We start from the raw sequence: 22,299 nt of genomic DNA on the forward strand, positions 1-22,299 counted from the left end.
CCGTCCATACGGTTTAGAAAAAGTCAGTAGGCAAGCCATCCCGATTGCCAACTCAATCTGTTCCACCAAGCTAGCCTTCACAGAGGCCCTGGTTGCTGCCTGGGAACCACAGTCTCCCCAACCCAGCCCTAACTTGGGTATTCTTAACCCTAATTTTCTTGTGCAAGTGAAACATCCCCCCGTCCATACGGTTTAGAAAAAGTCAGTAGGCAAGCCATCCCGATTGCCAACTCAATCTGTTCCACCAAGCTAGCCTTCATAGAGGCCCTGGTTGCTGCCTGGGAAGCACAGTCTCCCCAACCCAGCCATACCTTGGGTATTAATCCTAATTTTCCTGTGCAACTGAAACATCCCCTCGACCATACAGCATACAAAAAGACAGTAGGCAAGCAATCCTGATGGCCCACTCAGTCTGTTTCACCAGGCTCGGCTTCATCGAGGCCGTAGTTCCTGCCTGGGAAGCCCAGCCTCCATAACCCTAACCCTATTTTGGGTCTTAATGCTAATGTACTTCTGCAACGGAAACATCCCCCCATGGACACAATGTAGTAAAACGGAGTAGGGAAGCCATCCTGGTGGCCCACTCAAGTCTGTTTCACCAAGCTAGGCTTCACAGAGGGTCTGGTTCCCTTCAGGGAAGCCTAGCCTCCCCAACCTTAACCCTAACTAGAGTCCTGGCCCTAATTTTCTTGTGCAACTGAAACATTCCCCCGTCCAAACGGTGTACAAAAAGAAAGTAGGCAAGCTATCCCGGTGGCCCACTCAGTCTGTTTCACCAAGCTGGGCTGCACCGAAGCCCAGGATTACGCTTGGGATCCGCAGTCTCCCCAACCCTAACCCTAACTTGAGTCTTAACCCTAATTTTCTTGTGCAAGTGAAACATCCCCCCGTCCATACGGTTTAGAAAAAGTCAGTAGGCAAGCCATCCCGATTGCCAACTCAATCTGTTCCACCAAGCTTGCATTCACAGAGGCCCTGGTTGCTGCCTGGGAACCACAGTCTCCCCAACCCAGCCCTAACTTGGGTATTCTTAACCCTAATTTTCTTGTGCAAGTGAAACATTCCCCCGTCCAAATGGTGTACAAAAAGAAAGTAGGCAAGCTATCCCGATAGCCCACTCAGTCTGTTTCACCAAGCTGGGCTGCACCGAAGCCCAGGATTACACTTGGGATCCGCAGTCTCCCCAACCCTAACCCTAACTTGAGTTTTTACACAAATTTTCTTGTGCAACTGAAACGATACCCTGTCCTTACAGTGCACAGAAAGCCCGTAGGAAAGCAATCCCGATGGCCCACTCAGTCTGTTTCACCAAGCTAGGCTACACCGAAGCCCAGGATCCCGCCTGGGAAGCCCAGTCTCCCCAACCCTAACCCTAACTTGAGTCTTAACCCTAATTTTCTTGTGCAAGTGAAACATCCCCCCGTCCATACGGTTTAGAAAAAGTCAGTAGGCAAGCCATCCCGATTGCCAACTCAATCTGTTCCACCAAGCTAGCCTTCACAGAGGCCCTGGTTGCTGCCTGGGAAGCACAGTCTCCCCAACCCAGCCATACCTTGGGTATTAATCCTAATTTTCCTGTGCAACTGAAACATCCCCTCGACCATACAGCATACAAAAAGACAGTAGGCAAGCAATCCTGATGGCCCACTCAGTCTGTTTCACCAGGCTCGGATTCATCGAGGCCGTAGTTCCTGCCTGGGAAGCCCAGCCTCCATAACCCTAACCCTAATTTGGGTCTTAATGCTAATGTTCTTCTGCAACGGAAACATCCCCCCATGGACACGATGTACTAAAACGGAGTAGGGAAGCCATCCTGGTGGCCCACTCAAGTCTGTTTCACCAAGCTAGGCTTCACAGAGGGTCTGGTTCCCTCCAGGAAGCCTAGCCTCCCCAACCTTACCCCTAACTAGAGTCTTGGCCCTAATTTTCTTGTGCAACTGAAACATTTTCCCGTCCAAACGGTGTACAAAAAGAAAGTAGGCAAGCTATCCCGATGGCCCACTCAGTCTGTTTCACCAAGCTAGGCTACACCGAAGCCCAGGATCCCGCCTGGGAAGCCCAGTCTCCCCAACCCTAACCCTAACTTGAGTCTTAACCCTAATTTTCTTGTGCAAGTGAAACATCCCCCCGTCCATACGGTTTAGAAAAAGTCAGTAGGCAAGCCATCCCGATTGCCAACTCAATCTGTTCCACCAAGCTAGCCTTCACAGAGGCCCTGGTTGCTGCCTGGGAAGCACAGTCTCCCCAACCCAGCCATACCTTGGGTATTAATCCTAATTTTCCTGTGCAACTGAAACATCCCCTCGACCATACAGCATACAAAAAGACAGTAGGCAAGCAATCCTGATGGCCCACTCAGTCTGTTTCACCAGGCTCGGCTTCATCGAGGCCGTAGTTCCTGCCTGGGAAGCCCAGCCTCCATAACCCTAACCCTAATTTGGGTCTTAATGCTAATGTACTTCTGCAACGGAAACATCCCCCCATGGACACAATGTAGTAAAACGGAGTAGGGAAGCCATCCTGGTGGCCCACTAAAGTCTTTTTCACCAAGCTAGGCTTCACAGAGGGTCTGGTTCCCTTCAGGGAAGCCTAGCCTCCCCAACCTTAACCCTAACTAGAGTCCTGGCCTTAATTTTCTTGTGCAACTGAAACATTCCCCCGTCCAAACGGTGTACAAAAAGAAAGTAGGCAAGCTATCCCAATGGCCCACTCAGTCTGTTTCACCAAGCTGGGCTGCACCGAAGCCCAGGATTACGCTTGGGATCCGCAGTCTCCCCAACCCTAACCCTAACTTGAGTTTTTACACAAATTTTTTTGTGCAACTGAAACGATACCCCGTCCTTACAGTGCACAGAAAGCCAGTAGGAAAGCTATCCCGATGGCCCACTCAGTCTGTTTCACCAAGCTAGGCTACACCGAAGCCCAGGATCCCGCCTGGGAAGCCCAGTCTCCCCAACCCTAACCCTAACTTGAGTCTTAACCCTAATTTTCTTGTGCAAGTGAAACATCCCCCCGTCCATACGGTTTAGAAAAAGTCAGTAGGCAAGCCATCCCGATTGCCCACTCAGTCTGTTTCACCAAGCTAGGCTGCACCGAAGCCCAGGATCATGCTTGGGATCCGCAGTCTCCCCAACCCTAACCCTAACTTGAGTTTTAACAGAAATTTTCTTGTGCAACTGAAACGATACCCCGTCCTTACAGTGCACAGAAAGCGAGTAGGAAAGCTATCCCGATGGCCCACTCAGTCTGTTTCACCAAGCTAGGCTACACCGAAGCCCAGGATCCCGGCTGGGAAGCCCAGTCTCCCCAACCCTAACCCTAACTTGAGTCTTAACCCTAATTTTCTTGTGCAAGTGAAACATCCCCCCGTCCATACGGTTTAGAAAAAGTCAGTAGGCAAGCCATCCCGATTGCCAACTCAATCTGTTCCACCAAGCTAGCCTTCACAGAGGCCCTGGTTGCTGCCTGGGAAGCACAGTCTCCCCAACCCAGCCATACCTTGGGTATTAATCCTAATTTTCCTGTGCAACTGAAACATCCCCTCGTCCATACAGCGTACAAAAAGTCAGTAGGCAAGCAATCCTGATGGCCCACTCAGTCTGTTTCACCAGGCTCGGATTCATCGAGGCCGTAGTTCCTGCCTGGGAAGCCCAGCCTCCATAACCCTAACCCTAATTTGGGTCTTAATGCTAATGTTCTTCTGCAACGGAAACATCCCCCCATGGACACGATGTACTAAAACGGAGTAGGGAAGCCATCCTGGTGGCCCACTCAAGTCTGTTTCAACAAGCTAGGCTTCACAGAGGGTCTGGTTCCCTCCAGGAAGCCTAGCCTCCCCAACCTTACCCCTAACTAGAGTCTTGGCCCTAATTTTCTTGTGCAACTGAAACATTTCCCCGTCCAAATGGTGTACAAAAAGAAAGTAGGCAAGCTATCCCGATGGCCCACTCAGTCTGTTTCACCAAGCTAGGCTGCACCGAAGCCCAGGATCACGCTTGGGATCCGCAGTCTCCCCAACCCTAACCCTAACTTGAGTTTTAACAGAAATTTTCTTGTGCAACTGAAACGATACCCCGTCCTTACAGTGCACAGAAAGCCAGTAGGAAAGCTATCCCGATGGCCCACTCAGTCTGTTTCACCAAGCTAGGCTACACCGAAGCCCAGGATCCCGGCTGGGAAGCCCAGTCTCCCCAACCCTAACCCTAACTTGAGTCTTAACCCTAATTTTCTTGTGCAAGTGAAACATCCCCCCATCCATACGGTTTAGAAAAAGTCAGTAGGCAAGCCATCCCGATTGCCAACTCAATCTGTTCCACCAAGCTCGCATTCACAGAGGCCCTGGTTGCTGCCTGGGAACCACAGTCTCCCCAACCCAGCCCTAACTTGGGTATTCTTAACCCTAATTTTCTTGTGCAAGTGAAACATCCCCCCGTCCATACGGTTTAGAAAAAGTCAGTAGGCAAGCCATCCCGATTGCCAACTCAATCTGTTCCACCAAGCTAGCCTTCACAGAGGCCCTGGTTGCTGCCTGGGAAGCACAGTCTCCCCAACCCAGCCATACTTTGGGTATTAATCCTAATTTTCCTGTGCAACTGAAACAACCCCTCGACCATACAGCATACAAAAAGACAGTAGGCAAGCAATCCTGATGGCCCACTCAGTCTGTTTCACGAGGCTCGGCTTCATCGAGGCCGTAGTTCCTGCCTGGGAAGCCCAGCCTCCATAACCCTAACCCTATTTTGGGTCGTAATGCTAATGTACTTCTGCAACGGAAACATCCCCCCATGGACACAATGTAGTAAAACGGAGTAGGGAAGCCATCCTGGTGGCCCACTCAAGTCTGTTTCACCAAACTAGGCTTCACAGAGGGTCTGGTTCCCTTCATGGAAGCCTAGCCTCCCCAACCTTAACCCTAACTAGAGTCCTGGCCCTAATTTTCTTGTGCAACTGAAACATTCCCCCGTCCAAATGGTGTACAAAAAGAAAGTAGGCAAGCTATCCCGATGGCCCACTCAGTCTGTTTCACCAAGCTGGGCTGCACCGAAGCCCAGGATTACGCTTGGGATCCGCAGTCTCCCCAACCCTAACCCTAACTTGAGTTTTTACACAAATTTTCTTGTGCAACTGAAACGATACCCTGTCCTTACAGTGCACAGAAAGCCAGTAGGAAAGCTATCCCGATGGCCCACTCAGTCTGTTTCACCAAGCTAGGCTACACCGAAGCCCAGGATCCCGCCTGGGAAGCCCAGTCTCCCCTACCCTAACCCTAACTTGAGTCTTAACCCTAATTTTCTTGTGCAAGTGAAACATCCCCCCGTCCATACGGTTTAGAAAAAGTCAGTAGGCAAGCCATCCCGATTGCCAACTCAATCTGTTCCACCAAGCTAGCCTTCACAGAGGCCCTGGTTGCTGCCTGGGAAGCACAGTCTCCCCAACCCAGCCATACCTTGGGTATTAATCCTAATTTTCCTGTGCAACTGAAACATCCCCTCGACCATACAGCATACAAAAAGACAGTAGGCAAGCAATCCTGATGGCCCACTCAGTCTGTTTCACCAGGCTCGGCTTCATCGAGGCCGTAGTTCCTGCCTGGGAAGCCCAGCCTCCATAACCCTAACCCTAATTTGGGTCTTAATGCTAATGTACTTCTGCAACGGAAACATCCCCCCATGGACACGATGTACTAAAACGGAGTAGGGAAGCCATCCTGGTGGACCACTCAAGTCTGTTTCACCAAGCTAGGCTTCACAGAGGGTCTGGTTCCCTTCAGGGAAGCCTAGCCTCCCCAACCTTACCCCTAACTAGAGTCTTGGCCCTAATTTTCTTGTGCAACTGAAACATTTCCCCGTCCAAATGGTGTACAAAAAGAAAGTAGGCAAGCTATCCCGATGGCCCACTCAGTCTGTTTCACCAAGCTGGGCTGCACCGAAGCCCAGGATTACGCTTGGGATCCGCAGTCTCCCCAACCCTAACCCTAACTTGAGTTTTTACACAAATTTTCTTGTGCAACTGAAACGATACCCTGTCCTTACAGTGCACAGAAAGCCCGTAGGAAAGCTATCCCGATGGCCCACTCAGTCTGTTTCACCAAGCTAGGCTACACCGAAGCCCAGGATCCCGCCTGGGAAGCCCAGTCTCCCCAACCCTAACCCTAACTTGAGTCTTAACCCTAATTTTCTTGTGCAAGTGAAACATCCCCCCATCCATACGGTTTAGAAAAAGTCAGTAGGCAAGCCATCCCGATTGCCAACTCAATCTGTTCCACCAAGCTAGCCTTCACAGAGGCCCTGGTTGCTGCCTGGGAACCACAGTCTCCCCAACCCAGCCCTAACTTGGGTATTCTTAACCCTAATTTTCTTGTGCAAGTGAAACATCCCCCCGTCCATACGGTTTAGAAAAAGTCAGTAGGCAAGCCATCCCGATTGCCAACTCAATCTGTTCCACCAAGCTAGCCTTCACAGAGGCCCTGGTTGCTGCCTGGGAAGCACAGTCTCCCCAACCCAGCCATACCTTGGGTATTAATCCTAATTTTCCTGTGCAACTGAAACATCCCCTCGACCATACAGCATACAAAAAGACAGTAGGCAAGCAATCCTGATGGCCCACTCAGTCTGTTTCACCAGGCTCGGATTCATCGAGGCCGTAGTTCCTGCCTGGGAAGCCCAGCCTCCATAACCCTAACCCTATTTTGGGTCGTAATGCTAATGTACTTCTGCAACGGAAACATCCCCCCATGGACACGATGTAGTAAAACGGAGTAGGGAAGCCATCCTGGTGGCCCACTCAAGTCTGTTTCACCAAGCTAGGCTTCACAGAGGGTCTGGTTCCCTTCAGGGAAGCCTAGCCTCCCCAACCTTAACCCTAACTAGAGTCCTGGCCCTAATTTTCTTGTGCAACTGAAACATTCCCCCGTCCAAATGGTGTACAAAAAGAAAGTAGGCAAGCTATCCCGATGGCCCACTCAGTCTGTTTCACCAAGCTGGGCTGCACCGAAGCCCAGGATTACGCTTGGGATCCGCAGTCTCCCCAACCCTAACCCTAACTTGAGTTTTTACACAAATTTTCTTGTGCAACTGAAACGATACCCTGTCCTTACAGTGCACAGAAAGCCAGTAGGAAAGCTATCCCGATGGCCCACTCAGTCTGTTTCACCAAGCTAGGCTACACCGAAGCCCAGGATCCCGCCTGGGAAGCCCAGTCTCCCCAACCCTAACCCTAACTTGAGTCTTAACCCTAATTTTCTTGTGCAAGTGAAACATCCCCCCGTCCATACGGTTTAGAAAAAGTCAGTAGGCAAGCCATCCCGATTGCCAACTCAATCTGTTCCACCAAGCTAGCCTTCACAGAGGCCCTGGTTGCTGCCTGGGAAGCACAGTCTCCCCAACCCAGCCATACCTTGGGTATTAATCCTAATTTTCCTGTGCAACTGAAACATCCCCTCGACCATACAGCATACAAAAAGACAGTAGGCAAGCAATCCTGATGGCCCACTCAGTCTGTTTCACCAGGCTCGGCTTCATCGAGGCCGTAGTTCCTGCCTGGGAAGCCCAGCCTCCATAACCCTAACCCTAATTTGGGTCTTAATGCTAATGTACTTCTGCAACGGAAACATCCCCCCATGGACACGATGTACTAAAACGGAGTAGGGAAGCCATCCTGGTGGACCACTCAAGTCTGTTTCACCAAGCTAGGCTTCACAGAGGGTCTGGTTCCCTTCAGGGAAGCCTAGCCTCCCCAACCTTACCCCTAACTAGAGTCTTGGCCCTAATTTTCTTGTGCAACTGAAACATTTCCCCGTCCAAATGGTGTACAAAAAGAAAGTAGGCAAGCTATCCCGATGGCCCACTCAGTCTGTTTCACCAAGCTAGGCTGCACCGAAGCCCAGGATCATGCTTGGGATCCGCAGTCTCCCCAACCCTAACCCTAACTTGAGTTTTAACAGAAATTTTCTTGTGCAACTGAAACGATACCCCATCCTTACAGTGCACAGAAAGCCAGTAGGAAAGCTATCCCGATGGCCCACTCAGTCTGTTTCACCAAGCTAGGCTACACCGAAGCCCAGGATCCCGCCTGGGAAGCCCAGTCTCCCCAACCCTAACCCTAACTTGAGTCTTAACCCTAATTTTCTTGTGCAAGTGAAACATCCCCCCGTCCATACGGTTTAGAAAAAGTCAGTAGGCAAGCCATCCCGATTGCCAACTCAATCTGTTCCACCAAGCTAGCCTTCACAGAGGCCCTGGTTGCTGCCTGGGAAGCACAGTCTCCCCAACCCAGCCATACCTTGGGTATTAATCCTAATTTTCCTGTGCAACTGAAACATCCCCTCGACCATACAGCATACAAAAAGACAGTAGGCAAGCAATCCTGATGGCCCACTCAGTCTGTTTCACCAGGCTCGGCTTCATCGAGGCCGTAGTTCCTGCCTGGGAAGCCCAGCCTCCATAACCCTAACCCTAATTTGGGTCTTAGTGCTAATGTACTTCTGCAACGGAAACATCCCCCCATGGACACAATGTAGGAAAACGGAGTAGGGAAGCCATCCTGGTGGCCCACTCAAGTCTTTTTCACCAAGCTAGGCTTCACAGAGGGTCTGGTTAACTTCAGGGAAGCCTAGCCTCCCCAACCTTAACCCTAACTAGAGTCCTGGCCCTAATTTTCTTGTGCAACTGAAACATTCCCCCGTCCAAACGGTGTACAAAAAGAAAGTAGGCAAGCTATCCCGATGGCCCACTCAGTCTGTTTCACCAAGCTGGGCTGCACCAAAGCCCAGGTTTACGCTTGGGATCCGCAGTCTCCCCAACCCTAACCCTAACTTGAGTTTTTACACAAATTTTCTTGTGCAACTGAAACGATACCCTGTCCTTACAGTGCACAGAAAGCCAGTAGGAAAGCTATCCCGATGGCCCACTCAGTCTGTTTCACCAAGCTAGGCTACACCGAAGCCCAGGATCCCGCCTGGGAAGCCCAGTCTCCCCAACCCTAACACTAACTTGAGTCTTAACCCTAATTTTCTTGTGCAAGTGAAACATCCCCCCGTCCATACGGTTTAGAAAAAGTCAGTAGGCAAGCCATCCCGATTGCCAACTCAATCTGTTCCACCAAGCTCGCATTCACAGAGGCCCTGGTTGCTGCCTGGGAACCACAGTCTTCTCAACCCAGCCCTAACTTGGGTATTCTTAACCCTAATTTTCTTGTGCAAGTGAAACATCCCCCCGTCCATACGGTTTAGAAAAAGTCAGTAGGCAAGCCATCCCAATTGCCAACTCAATCTGTTCCACCAAGCTAGCCTTCACAGAGGCCCTGGTTGCTGCCTGGGAAGCACAGTCTCCCCAACCCAGCCATACCTTGGGTATTAATCCTAATTTTCCTGTGCAACTGAAACATCCCCTCGACCATACAGCATACAAAAAGACAGTAGGCAAGCAATCCTGATGGTCCACTCAGTCTGTTTCACCAGGCTCGGCTTCATCGAGGCCGTAGTTCCTGCCTGGGAAGCCCAGCCTCCATAACCCTAACCCTATTTTGGGTCTTAATGCTAATGTACTTCTGCAACGGAAACATCCCCCCATGGACACGATGTAGTAAAACGGAGTAGGGAAGCCATCCTGGTGGCCCACTCAAGTCTGTTTCACCAAGCTAGGCTTCACAGAGGGTCTGGTTCCCTTCAGGGAAGCCTAGCCTCCCCAACCTGAACCCTAACTAGAGTCCTGGCCCTAATTTTCTTGTGCAACTGAAACATTCCCCCGTCCAAACGGTGTACAAAAAGAAAGTAGGCAAGCTATCCCGATGGCCCACTCAGTCTGTTTCACCAAGCTGGGCTGCACCGAAGACCAGGATTACGCTTGGGATCCGCAGTCTCCCCAACCCTAACCCTAACTTGAGTTTTTACACAAATTTTCTTGTGCAACTGAAACGATACCCTGTCCTTACAGTGCACAGAAAGCCCGTAGGAAAGCTATCCCGATGGCCCACTCAGTCTGTTTCACCAAGCTAGGCTACACCGAAGCCCAGGATCCCGCCTGGGAAGCCCAGTCTCCCCAACCCTAACCCTAACTTGAGTCTTAACCCTAATTTTCTTGTGCAAGTGAAACATCCCCCCGTCCATACGGTTTAGAAAAAGTCAGTAGGCAAGCCATCCCGATTGCCAACTCAATCTGTTCCACCAAGCTCGCATTCACAGAGGACCTGGTTGCTGCCTGGGAACCACAGTCTCCCCAACCCAGCCCTAACTTGGTTATTCTTAACCCTAATTTTCTTGTGCAAGTGAAACATCCCCCCGTCCATACGGTTTAGAAAAAGTCAGTAGGCAAGCCATCCCGATTGCCAACTCAATCTGTTCCACCAAGCTAGCCTTCACAGAGCCCCTGGTTGCTGCCTGGGAAGCACAGTCTCCCCAACCCAGCCATACCTTGGGTATTAATCCTAATTTTCCTGTGCAACTGAAACATCCCCTCGACCATACAGCATACAAAAAGACAGTAGGCAAGCAATCCTGATGGCCCACTCAGTCTGTTTCACCAGGCTCGGCTTCATCGAGGCCGTAGTTCCTGCCTGGGAAGCCCAGCCTCCATAACCCTAACCCTATTTTGGGTCTTAATGCTAATGTACTTCTGCAACGGAAACATCCCCCCATGGACACGATGTAGTAAAACGGAGTAGGGAAGCCATCCTGGTGGCCCACTCAAGTCTGTTTCACCAAGCTAGGCTTCACAGAGGGTCTGGTTCCCTTCAGGGAAGCCTAGCCTCCCCAACCTTAACCCTAACTAGAGTCCTGGCCCTAATTTTCTTGTGCAACTGAAACATTCCCCCGTCCAAACGGTGTACAAAAAGAAAGTAGGCAAGCTATCCCGATGGCCCACTCAGTCTGTTTCACCAAGCTGGGCTGCACCGAAGCCCAGGATTACGCTTGGGATCCGCAGTCTCCCCAACCCTAACCCTAACTTGAGTTTTTACACAAATTTTCTTGTGCAACTGAAACGATACCCTGTCCTTACAGTGCACAGAAAGCCAGTAGGAAAGCTATCCCGATGGCCCACTCAGTCTGTTTCACCAAGCTAGGCTACACCGAAGCCCAGGATCCCGCCTGGGAAGCCCAGTCTCCCCAACCCTAACCCTAACTTGAGTCTTAACCCTAATTTTCTTGTGCAAGTGAAACATCCCCCCGTCCATACGGTTTAGAAAAAGTCTGTAGGCAAGCAATCCTGATGGCCCACTCAGTCTGTTTCACCAGGCTCGGCTTCATCGAGGCCGTAGTTCCTGCCTGGGAAGCCCAGCCTCCATAACCCTAACCCTATTTTGGGTCTTAATGCTAATGTACTTCTGCAACGGAAACATCCCCCCATGGACACCATGTAGTAAAACGGAGTAGGGAAGCCATCCTGGTGGCCCACTCAAGTCTGTTTCACCAAGCTAGGCTTCACAGAGGGTCTGGTTCCCTCCAGGAAGCTTAGCCTCCCCAACCTTACCCCTAACTAGAGTCTTGGCCCTAATTTTCTTGTGCAACTGAAACATTTCCCCGTCCAAATGGTGTACAAAAAGAAAGTAGGCAAGCTATCCCGATGGCCCACTCAGTCTGTTTCACCAAGCTAGGCTGCACCGAAGCCCAGGATTACGCTTGGGATCCGCAGTCTCCCCAACCCTAACCCTAACTTGAGTTTTAACAGAAATTTTCTTGTGCAACTGAAACGATACCCCGTCCTTACAGTGCACAGAAAGCCAGTAGGAAAGCTATCCCGATGGCCCACTCAGTCTGTTTCACCAAGCTAGGCTACACCGAAGCCCAGGATCCCGGCTGGGAAGCCCAGTCTCCCCAACCCTAACCCTAACTTGAGTCTTAACCCTAATTTTCTTGTGCAAGTGAAACATCCCCCCGTCCATACGGTTTAGAAAAAGTCAGTAGGCAAGCCATCCCGATTGCCAACTCAATCTGTTCCACCAAGCTAGCATTCACAGAGGCCCTGGTTGCTGCCTGGGAACCACAGTCTCCCCAACCCAGCCCTAACTTGGGTATTCTTAACCCTAATTTTCTTGTGCAAGTGAAACATCCCCCCGTCCATACGGTTTAGAAAAAGTCAGTAGGCAAGCCATCCCGATTGCCAACTCAATCTGTTCCACCAAGCTAGCCTTCACAGAGGCCCTGGTTGCTGCCTGGGAAGCACAGTCTCCCCAACCCAGCCATACCTTGGGTATTAATCCTAATTTTCCTGTGCAACTGAAACATCCCCTCGACCATACAGCATACAAAAAGACAGTAGGCAAGCAATCCTGATGGCCCACTCAGTCTGTTTCACCAGGCTCGGCTTCATCGAGGCCGTAGTTCCTGCCTGGGAAGCCCAGCCTCCATAACCCTAACCCTATTTTGGGTCTTAATGCTAATGTACTTCTGCAACGGAAACATCCCCCCATGGACACAATGTAGTAAAACGGAGTAGGGAAGCCATCCTGGTGGCCCACTCAAGTCTGTTTCACCAAGCTAGGCTTCACAGAGGGTCTGGTTCCCTTCAGGGAAGCCTAGCCTCCCCAACCTTAACCCTAACTAGAGTCCTGGCCCTAATTTTCTTGTGCAACTGAAACATTCCCCCGTCCAAATGGTGTACAAAAAGAAAGTAGGCAAGCTATCCCGATGGCCCACTCAGTCTGTTTCACCAAGCTGGGCTGCACCGAAGCCCAGGATTACGCTTGGGATCCGCAGTCTCCCCAACCCTAACCCTAACTTGAGTTTTAACAGAAATTTTCTTGTGCAACTGAAACGATACCCCGTCCTTACAGTGCACAGAAAGCCAGTAGGAAAGCTATCCCGATGGCCCACTCAGTCTGTTTCACCAAGCTGGGCTGCACCAAAGCCCAGGATTACGCTTGGGATCCGCAGTCTCCCCAACCCTAACCCTAACTTGAGTTTTTACACAAATTTTCTTGTGCAACTGAAACGATACCCTGTCCTTACAGTGCACAGAAAGCCAGTAGGAAAGCTATCCCGATGGCCCACTCAGTCTGTTTCACCAAGCTAGGCTACACCGAAGCCCAGGATCCCGCCTGGGAAGCCCAGTCTCCCCAACCCTAACCCTAACTTGAGTCTTAACCCTAATTTTCTTGTGCAAGTGAAACATCCCCCCGTCCATACGGTTTAGAAAAAGTCAGTAGGCAAGCCATCCCGATTGCCAACTCAATCTGTTCCACCAAGCTAGCCTTCACAGAGGCCCTGGTTTCTGCCTGGGAAGCACAGTCTCCCCAACCCAGCCATACCTTGGGTATTAATCCTAATTTTCCTGTACAACTGAAACATCCCCTCGACCATACAGCATACAAAAAGACAGTAGGCAAGCAATCCTGATGGCCCACTCAGTCTGTTTCACCAGGCTCGGCTTCATCGAGGCCGTAGTTCCTGCCTGGGAAGCCCAGCCTCCATAACCCTAACCCTATTTTGGGTCTTAATGCTAATGTACTTCTGCAACGGAAACATCCCCCCATGGACACCATGTAGTAAAACGGAGTAGGGAAGCCATCCTGGTGGCCCACTCAAGTCTGTTTCACCAAGCTAGGCTTCACAGAGGGTCTGGTTCCCTCCAGGAAGCCTAGCCTCCCCAACCTTACCCCTAACTAGAGTCTTGGCCCTAATTTTCTTGTGCAACTGAAACATTTCCCCGTCCAAATGGTGTACAAAAAGAAAGTAGGCAAGCTATCCCGATGGCCCACTCAGTCTGTTTCACCAAGCTAGGCTGCACCGAAGCCCAGGATCACGCTTGGGATCCGCAGTCTCCCCAACCCTAACCCTAACTTGAGTTTTAACAGAAATTTTCTTGTGCAACTGAAACGATACCCCGTCCTTACAGTGCACAGAAAGCCAGTAGGAAAGCTATCCCGATGGCCCACTCAGTCTGTTTCACCAAGCTAGGCTACACCGAAGCCCAGGATCCCGGCTGGGAAGCCCAGTCTCCCCAACCCTAACCCTAACTTGAGTCTTAACCCTAATTTTCTTGTGCAAGTGAAACATCCCCCCGTCCATACGGTTTAGAAAAAGTCAGTAGGCAAGCCATCCCGATTGCCAACTCAATCTGTTCCACCAAGCTAGCATTCACAGAGGCCCTGGTTGCTGCCTGGGAACCACAGTCTCCCCAACCCAGCCCTAACTTGGGTATTCTTAACCCTAATTTTCTTGTGCAAGTGAAACATCCCCCCGTCCATACGGTTTAGAAAAAGTCAGTAGGCAAGCCATCCCGATTGCCAACTCAATCTGTTCCACCAAGCTAGCCTTCACAGAGGCCCTGGTTGCTGCCTGGGAAGCACAGTCTCCCCAACCCAGCCATACCTTGGGTATTAATCCTAATTTTCCTGTGCAACTGAAACATCCCCTCGACCATACAGCATACAAAAAGACAGTAGGCAAGCAATCCTGATGGCCCACTCAGTCTGTTTCACCAGGCTCGGCTTCATCGAGGCCGTAGTTCCTGCCTGGGAAGCCCAGCCTCCATAACCCTAACCCTATTTTGGGTCTTAATGCTAATGTACTTCTGCAACGGAAACATCCCCCCATGGACACAATGTAGTAAAACGGAGTAGGGAAGCCATCCTGGTGGCCCACTCAAGTCTGTTTCACCAAGCTAGGCTTCACAGAGGGTCTGGTTCCCTTCAGGGAAGCCTAGCCTCCCCAACCTTAACCCTAACTAGAGTCCTGGCCCTAATTTTCTTGTGCAACTGAAACATTCCCCCGTCCAAATGGTGTACAAAAAGAAAGTAGGCAAGCTATCCCGATGGCCCACTCAGTCTGTTTCACCAAGCTGGGCTGCACCGAAGCCCAGGATTACGCTTGGGATCCGCAGTCTCCCCAACCCTAACCCTAACTTGAGTTTTAACAGAAATTTTCTTGTGCAACTGAAACGATACCCCGTCCTTACAGTGCACAGAAAGCCAGTAGGAAAGCTATCCCGATGGCCCACTCAGTCTGTTTCACCAAGCTGGGCTGCACCAAAGCCCAGGATTACGCTTGGGATCCGCAGTCTCCCCAACCCTAACCCTAACTTGAGTTTTTACACAAATTTTCTTGTGCAACTGAAACGATACCCTGTCCTTACAGTGCACAGAAAGCCAGTAGGAAAGCTATCCCGATGGCCCACTCAGTCTGTTTCACCAAGCTAGGCTACACCGAAGCCCAGGATCCCGCCTGGGAAGCCCAGTCTCCCCAACCCTAACCCTAACTTGAGTCTTAACCCTAATTTTCTTGTGCAAGTGAAACATCCCCCCGTCCATACGGTTTAGAAAAAGTCAGTAGGCAAGCCATCCCGATTGCCAACTCAATCTGTTCCACCAAGCTAGCCTTCACAGAGGCCCTGGTTTCTGCCTGGGAAGCACAGTCTCCCCAACCCAGCCATACCTTGGGTATTAATCCTAATTTTCCTGTACAACTGAAACATCCCCTCGACCATACAGCATACAAAAAGACAGTAGGCAAGCAATCCTGATGGCCCACTCAGTCTGTTTCACCAGGCTCGGCTTCATCGAGGCCGTAGTTCCTGCCTGGGAAGCCCAGCCTCCATAACCCTAACCCTATTTTGGGTCTTAATGCTAATGTACTTCTGCAACGGAAACATCCCCCCATGGACACCATGTAGTAAAACAGAGTAGGGAAGCCATCCTGGTGGCCCACTCAAGTCTGTTTCACCAAGCTAGGCTTCACAGAGGGTCTGGTTCCCTTCAGGGAAGCCTAGCCTCCCCAACCTTAACCCTAACTAGAGTCCTGGCCCTAATTTTCTTGTGCAACTGAAACATTCCCCCGTCCAAACGGTGTACAAAAAGAAAGTAGGCAAGCTATCCCGATGGCCCACTCAGTCTGTTTCACCAAGCTGGGCTGCACCGAAGCCCAGGATTACGCTTGGGATCCGCAGTCTCCCCAACCCTAACCCTAACTTGAGTTTTTACACAAATTTTCTTGTGCAACTGAAACGATACCCTGTCCTTACAGTGCACAGAAAGCCAGTAGGAAAGCTATCCCGATGGCCCACTCAGTCTGTTTCACCAAGCTAGGCTACACCGAAGCCCAGGATCCCGCCTGGGAAGCCCAGTCTCCCCAACCCTAACCCTAACTTGAGTCTTAACCCTAATTTTCTTGTGCAAGTGAAACATCCCCCCGGCCATACGGTTTAGAAAAAGTCAGTAGGCAAGCCATCCCGATTGCCAACTCAATCTGTTCCACCAAGCTAGCCTTCACAGAGGCCCTGGTTGCTGCCTGGGAAGCACAGTCTCCCCAACCCAGCCATACCTTGGGTATTAATCCTAATTTTCCTGTGCAACTGAAACATCCCCTCGACCATACAGCATACAAAAAGACAGTAGGCAAGCAATCCTGATGGCCCACTCAGTCTGTTTCACCAGGCTCGGCTTCATCGAGGCCGTAGTTCCTGCCTGGGAAGCCCAGCCTCCATAACCCTAACCCTAATTTGGGTCTTAATGCTAATGTACTTCTGCAACGGAAACATCCCCCCATGGACACGATGTAGTAAAACGGAGTAGGGAAGCCATCCTGGTGGCCCACTCAAGTCTGTTTCACCAAGCTAGGCTTCACAGAGGGTCTGGTTCCCTCCAGGAAGCCTAGCCTCCCCAACCTTAACCCTAACTAGAGTCCTGGCCCTAATTTTCTTGTGCAACTGAAACATTCCCCCGTCCAAACGGTGTACAAAAAGAAAGTAGGCAAGCTATCCCGATGGCCCACTCAGTCTGTTTCACCAAGCTGGGCTGCACCAAAGCCCAGGATTACGCTTGGGATCCGCAGTCTCCCCAACCCTAACCCTAACTTGAGTTTTTACACAAATTTTCTTGTGCAACTGAAACGATACCCTGTCCTTACAGTGCACAGAAAGCCAGTAGGAAAGCTATCCCGATGGCCCACTCAGTCTGTTTCACCAAGCTAGGCTACACCGAAGCCCAGGATCCCGCCTGGGAAGCCCAGTCTCCCCAACCCTAACCCTAACTTGAGTCTTAACCCTAATTTTCTTGTGCAAGTGAAACATCCCCCCGGCCATACGGTTTAGAAAAAGTCAGTAGGCAAGCCATCCCGATTGCCAACTCAATCTGTTCCACCAAGCTAGCCTTCACAGAGGCCCTGGTTGCTGCCTGGGAAGCACAGTCTCCCCAACCCAGCCATACCTTGGGTATTAATCCTAATTTTCCTGTGCAACTGAAACATCCCCTCGACCATACAGCATACAAAAAGACAGTAGGCAAGCAATCCTGATGGCCCACTCAGTCTGTTTCACCAGGCTCGGCTTCATCGAGGCCGTAGTTCCTGCCTGGGAAGCCCAGCCTCCATAACCCTAACCCTAATTTGGGTCTTAATGCTAATGTACTTCTGCAACGGAAACATCCCCCCATGGACACGATGTAGTAAAACGGAGTAGGGAAGCCATCCTGGTGGCCCACTCAAGTCTGTTTCACCAAGCTAGGCTTCACAGAGGGTCTGGTTCCCTCCAGGAAGCCTAGCCTCCCCAACCTTAACCCTAACTAGAGTCCTGGCCCTAATTTTCTTGTGCAACTGAAACATTCCCCCGTCCAAACGGTGTACAAAAAGAAAGTAGGCAAGCTATCCCGATGGCCCACTCAGTCTGTTTCACCAAGCTGGGCTGCACCAAAGCCCAGGATTACGCTTGGGATCCGCAGTCTCCCCAACCCTAACCCTAACTTGAGTTTTTACACAAATTTTCTTGTGCAACTGAAACGATACCCTGTCCTTACAGTGCACAGAAAGCCAGTAGGAAAGCTATCCCGATGGCCCACTCAGTCTGTTTCACCAAGCTAGGCTACACCGAAGCCCAGGATCCCGCCTGGGAAGCCCAGTCTCCCCAACCCTAACCCTAACTTGAGTCTTAACCCTAATTTTCTTGTGCAAGTGAAACATCCCCCCGTCCATACGGTTTAGAAAAAGTCAGTAGGCAAGCCATCCCGATTGCCAACTCAATCTGTTCCACCAAGCTCGCATTCACAGAGGACCTGGTTGCTGCCTGGGAACCACAGTCTCCCCAACCCAGCCCTAACTTGGGTATTCTTAACCCTAATTTTCTTGTGCAAGTGAAACATCCCCCCGTCCATACGGTTTAGAAAAAGTCAGTAGGCAAGCCATCCCGATTGCCAACTCAATCTGTTCCACCAAGCTAGCCTTCACAGAGGCCCTGGTTGCTGCCTGGGAAGCACAGTCTCCCCAACCCAGCCATACCTTGGGTATTAATCCTAATTTTCCTGTGCAACTGAAACATCCCCCCGTCCATACGGTTTAGAAAAAGTCTGTAGGCAAGCAATCCTGATGGCCCACTCAGTCTGTTTCACCAGGCTCGGCTTCATCGAGGCCGTAGTTCCTGCCTGGGAAGCCCAGCCTCCATAACCCTAACCCTATTTTGGGTCTTAATGCTAATGTACTTCTGCAACGGAAACATCCCCCCATGGACACAATGTAGTAAAACGGAGTAGGGAAGCCATCCTGGTGGCCCACTCAAGTCTGTTTCACCAAGCTAGGCTTCACAGAGGGTCTGGTTCCCTTCAGGGAAGCCTAGCCTCCCCAACCTTAACCCTAACTAGAGTCCTGGCCCTAATTTTCTTGTGCAACTGAAACATTCCCCCGTCCAAATGGTGTACAAAAAGAAAGTAGGCAAGCTATCCCGATGGCCCACTCAGTCTGTTTCACCAAGCTGGGCTGTACCGAAGCCCAGGATTACGCTTGGGATCCGCAGTCTCCCCAACCCTAACCCTAACTTGAGTTTTAACAGAAATTTTCTTGTGCAACTGAAACGATACCCCGTCCTTACAGTGCACAGAAAGCCAGTAGGAAAGGTATCCCGATGGCCCACTCAGTCTGTTTCACCAAGCTAGGCTACACCGAAGCCCAGGATCCCGCCTGGGAAGCCCAGTCTCCCCAACCCTAACCCTAACTTGAGTCTTAACCCTAATTTTCTTGTGCAAGTGAAACATCCCCCCGTCCACACGGTTTAGAAAAAGTCAGTAGGCAAGCCATCCCGATTGCCAACTAAATCTGTTCCACCAAGCTAGCCTTCACAGAGGCCCTGGTTGCTGCCTGGGAAGCACGAAATCCCCAACCCAGCCATACCTTGGGTATTCTTAACCCTAATTTTCCTGTGCAACTGAAACATCCCCTCGACCATACAGCATACAAAAAGACAGTAGGCAAGCAATCCTGATGGCCCACTCAGTCTGTTTCACCAGGCTCGGCTTCATCGAGGCCGTAGTTCCTGCCTGGGAAGCCCAGCCTCCATAACCCTAACCCTAATTTGGGTCTTAATGCTAATGTTCTTCTGCAACGGAACCATCCCCCCATGGACACGATGTACTAAAACGGAGTAGGGAAGCCATCCTGGTGGGCCACTCAAGTCTGTTTCACCAAGCTAGGCTTCACAGAGGGTCTGGTTCCCTCCAGGAAACCTAGCCTCCCCAACCTTACCCCTAACTAGAGTCTTGGCCCTAATTTTCTTGTGCAACTGAAACATTTCCCCGTCCAAATGGTGTACAAAAAGAAAGTAGGCAAGCTATCCCGATGGCCCACTCAGTCTGTTTCACCAAGCTAGGCTGCACCGAAGCCCAGGATCACGCTTGGGATCCGCAGTCTCCCCAACCCTAACCCTAACTTGAGTTTTAACAGAAATTTTCTTGTGCAACTGAAACGATACCCCGTCCTTACAGTGCACAGAAAGCCAGTAGGAAAGCTATCCCGATGGCCCACTCAGTCTGTTTCACCAAGCTAGGCTACACCGAAGCCCAGGATCCCGCCTGGGAAGCCCAGTCTCCCCAACCCTAACCCTAACTTGAGTCTTAACCCTAATTTTCTTGTGCAAGTGAAACATCCCCCCGTCCATACGGTTTAGAAAAAGTCAGTAGGCAAGCCATCCCGATTGCCAACTCAATCTGTTCCACCAAGCTCGCATTCACAGAGGCCCTGGTTGCTGCCTGGGAACCACAGTCTCCCCAACCCAGCCCTAACTTGGCTATTCTTAACCCTAATTTTCTTGTGCAAGTGAAACATCCCCCCGTCCATACGGTTTAGAAAAAGTCAGTAGGCAAGCCATCCCGATTGCCAACTCAATCTGTTCCACCAAGCTAGCCTTCACAGAGGCCCTGGTTGCTGCCTGGGAAGCACAGTCTCCCCAACCCAGCCATACCTTGGGTATTAATCCTAATTTTCCTGTGCAACTGAAACATCCCCTCGACCATACAGCATACAAAAAGACAGTAGGCAAGCAATCCTGATGGCCCACTCAGTCTGTTTCACCAGGCTCGGCTTCATCGAGGCCGTAGTTCCTGCCTGGGAAGCCCAGCCTCCATAACCCTAACCCTATTTTGGGTCTTAATGCTAATGTACTTCTGCAACGGAAACATCCCCCCATGGACACCATGTAGTAAAACGGAGTAGGGAAGCCATCCTGGTGGCCCACTCAAGTCTGTTTCACCAAGCTAGGCTTCACAGAGGGTCTGGTTCCCTTCAGGGAAGCCTAGCCTCCCCAACCTTAACCCTAACTAGAGTCCTGGCCCTAATTTTCTTGTGCAACTGAAACATTCCCCCGTCCAAATGGTGTACAAAAAGAAAGTAGGCAAGCTATCCCGATGGCCCACTCAGTCTGTTTCACCAAGCTGGGCTGCACCGAAGCCCAGGATTACGCTTGGGATCCGCAGTCTCCCCAACCCTAACCCTAACTTGAGTTTTTACACAAATTTTCTTGTGCAACCGAAACGATACCCCGTCCTTACAGTGCACAGAAAGCCAGTAGGAAAGCTATCCGGATGGCCCACTCAGTCTGTTTCACCAAGCTAGGCTACACCGAAGCCCAGGATCCCGCCTGGGAAGCCCAGTCTCCCCAACCCTAACCCTAACTTGAGTCTTAACCCTAATTTTCTTGTGCAAGTGAAACATCCCCCCGTCCATACGGTTTAGAAAAAGTCAGTAGGCAAGCCATCCCGATTGCCAACTAAATCTGTTCCACCAAGCTAGCCTTCACAGAGGCCCTGGTTGCTGCCTGGGAAGCACGAAATCCCCAACCCAGCCATACCTTGGGTATTCTTAACCCTAATTTTCCTGTGCAACTGAAACATCCCCTCGACCATACAGCATACAAAAAGACAGTAGGCAAGCAATCCTGATGGCCCACTCAGTCTGTTTCACCAGGCTCGGCTTCATCGAGGCCGTAGTTCCTGCCTGGGAAGCCCAGCCTCCATAACCCTAACCCTAATTTGGGTCTTAATGCTAATGTTCTTCTGCAACGGAAACATCCCCCCATGGACACGATGTACTAAAACGGAGTAGGGAAGCCATCCTGGTGGCCCACTCAAGTCTGTTTCACCAAGCTAGGCTTCACAGAGGGTCTGGTTCCCTCCAGGAAGCCTAGCCTCCCCAACCTTACCCCTAACTAGAGTCTTGGCCCTAATTTTCTTGTGCAACTGAAACATTTCCCCGTCCAAATGGTGTACAAAAAGAAAGTAGGCAAGCTATCCCGATGGCCCACTCAGTCTGTTTCACCAAGCTAGGCTGCACCGAAGCCCAGGATCACGCTTGGGATCCGCAGTCTTCCCAACCCTAACCCTAACTTGAGTTTTAACAGAAATTTTCTTGTGCAACTGAAACGATACCCCGTCCTTACAGTGCACAGAAAGCCAGTAGGAAAGCTATCCCGATGGCCCACTCAGTCTGTTTCACCAAGCTAGGCTACACCGAAGCCCAGGATCCCGCCTGGGAAGCCCAGTCTCCCCAACCCTAACCCTAACTTGAGTCTTAACCCTAATTTTCTTGTGCAAGTGAAACATCCCCCCGTGCATACGGTTTAGAAAAAGTCAGTAGGCAAGCCATCCCGATTGCCAACTCAATCTGGTCCACCAAGCTCGCATTCACAGAGGCCCTGGTTGCTGCCTGGGAACCACAGTCTCCCCAACCCAGCCCTAACTTGGCTATTCTTAACCCTAATTTTCTTGTGCAAGTGAAACATCCCCCCGTCCATACGGTTTAGAAAAAGTCAGTAGGCAAGCCATCCCGATTGCCAACTCAATCTGTTCCACCAAGCTAGCCTTCACAGAGGCCCTGGTTGCTGCCTGGGAAGCACAGTCTCCCCAACCCAGCCATACCTTGGGTATTACTCCTAATTTTCCTGTGCAACTGAAACATCCCCTCGACCATACAGCATACAAAAAGACAGTAGGCAAGCAATCCTGATGGCCCACTCAGTCTGTTTCACCAGGCTCGGCTTCATCGAGGCCGTAGTTCCTACCTGGGAAGCCCAGCCTCCATAACCCTAACCCTATTTTGGGTCTTAATGCTAATGT

The sequence above is a fragment of the Heloderma suspectum genome, chromosome 10 (genome assembly GCF_057233095.1).
Source record: "Heloderma suspectum isolate Gila_16-S chromosome 10, 16-S_ref, whole genome shotgun sequence".
In the NCBI taxonomy this organism is placed as follows: Eukaryota; Metazoa; Chordata; class Lepidosauria; order Squamata; family Helodermatidae; genus Heloderma; species Heloderma suspectum.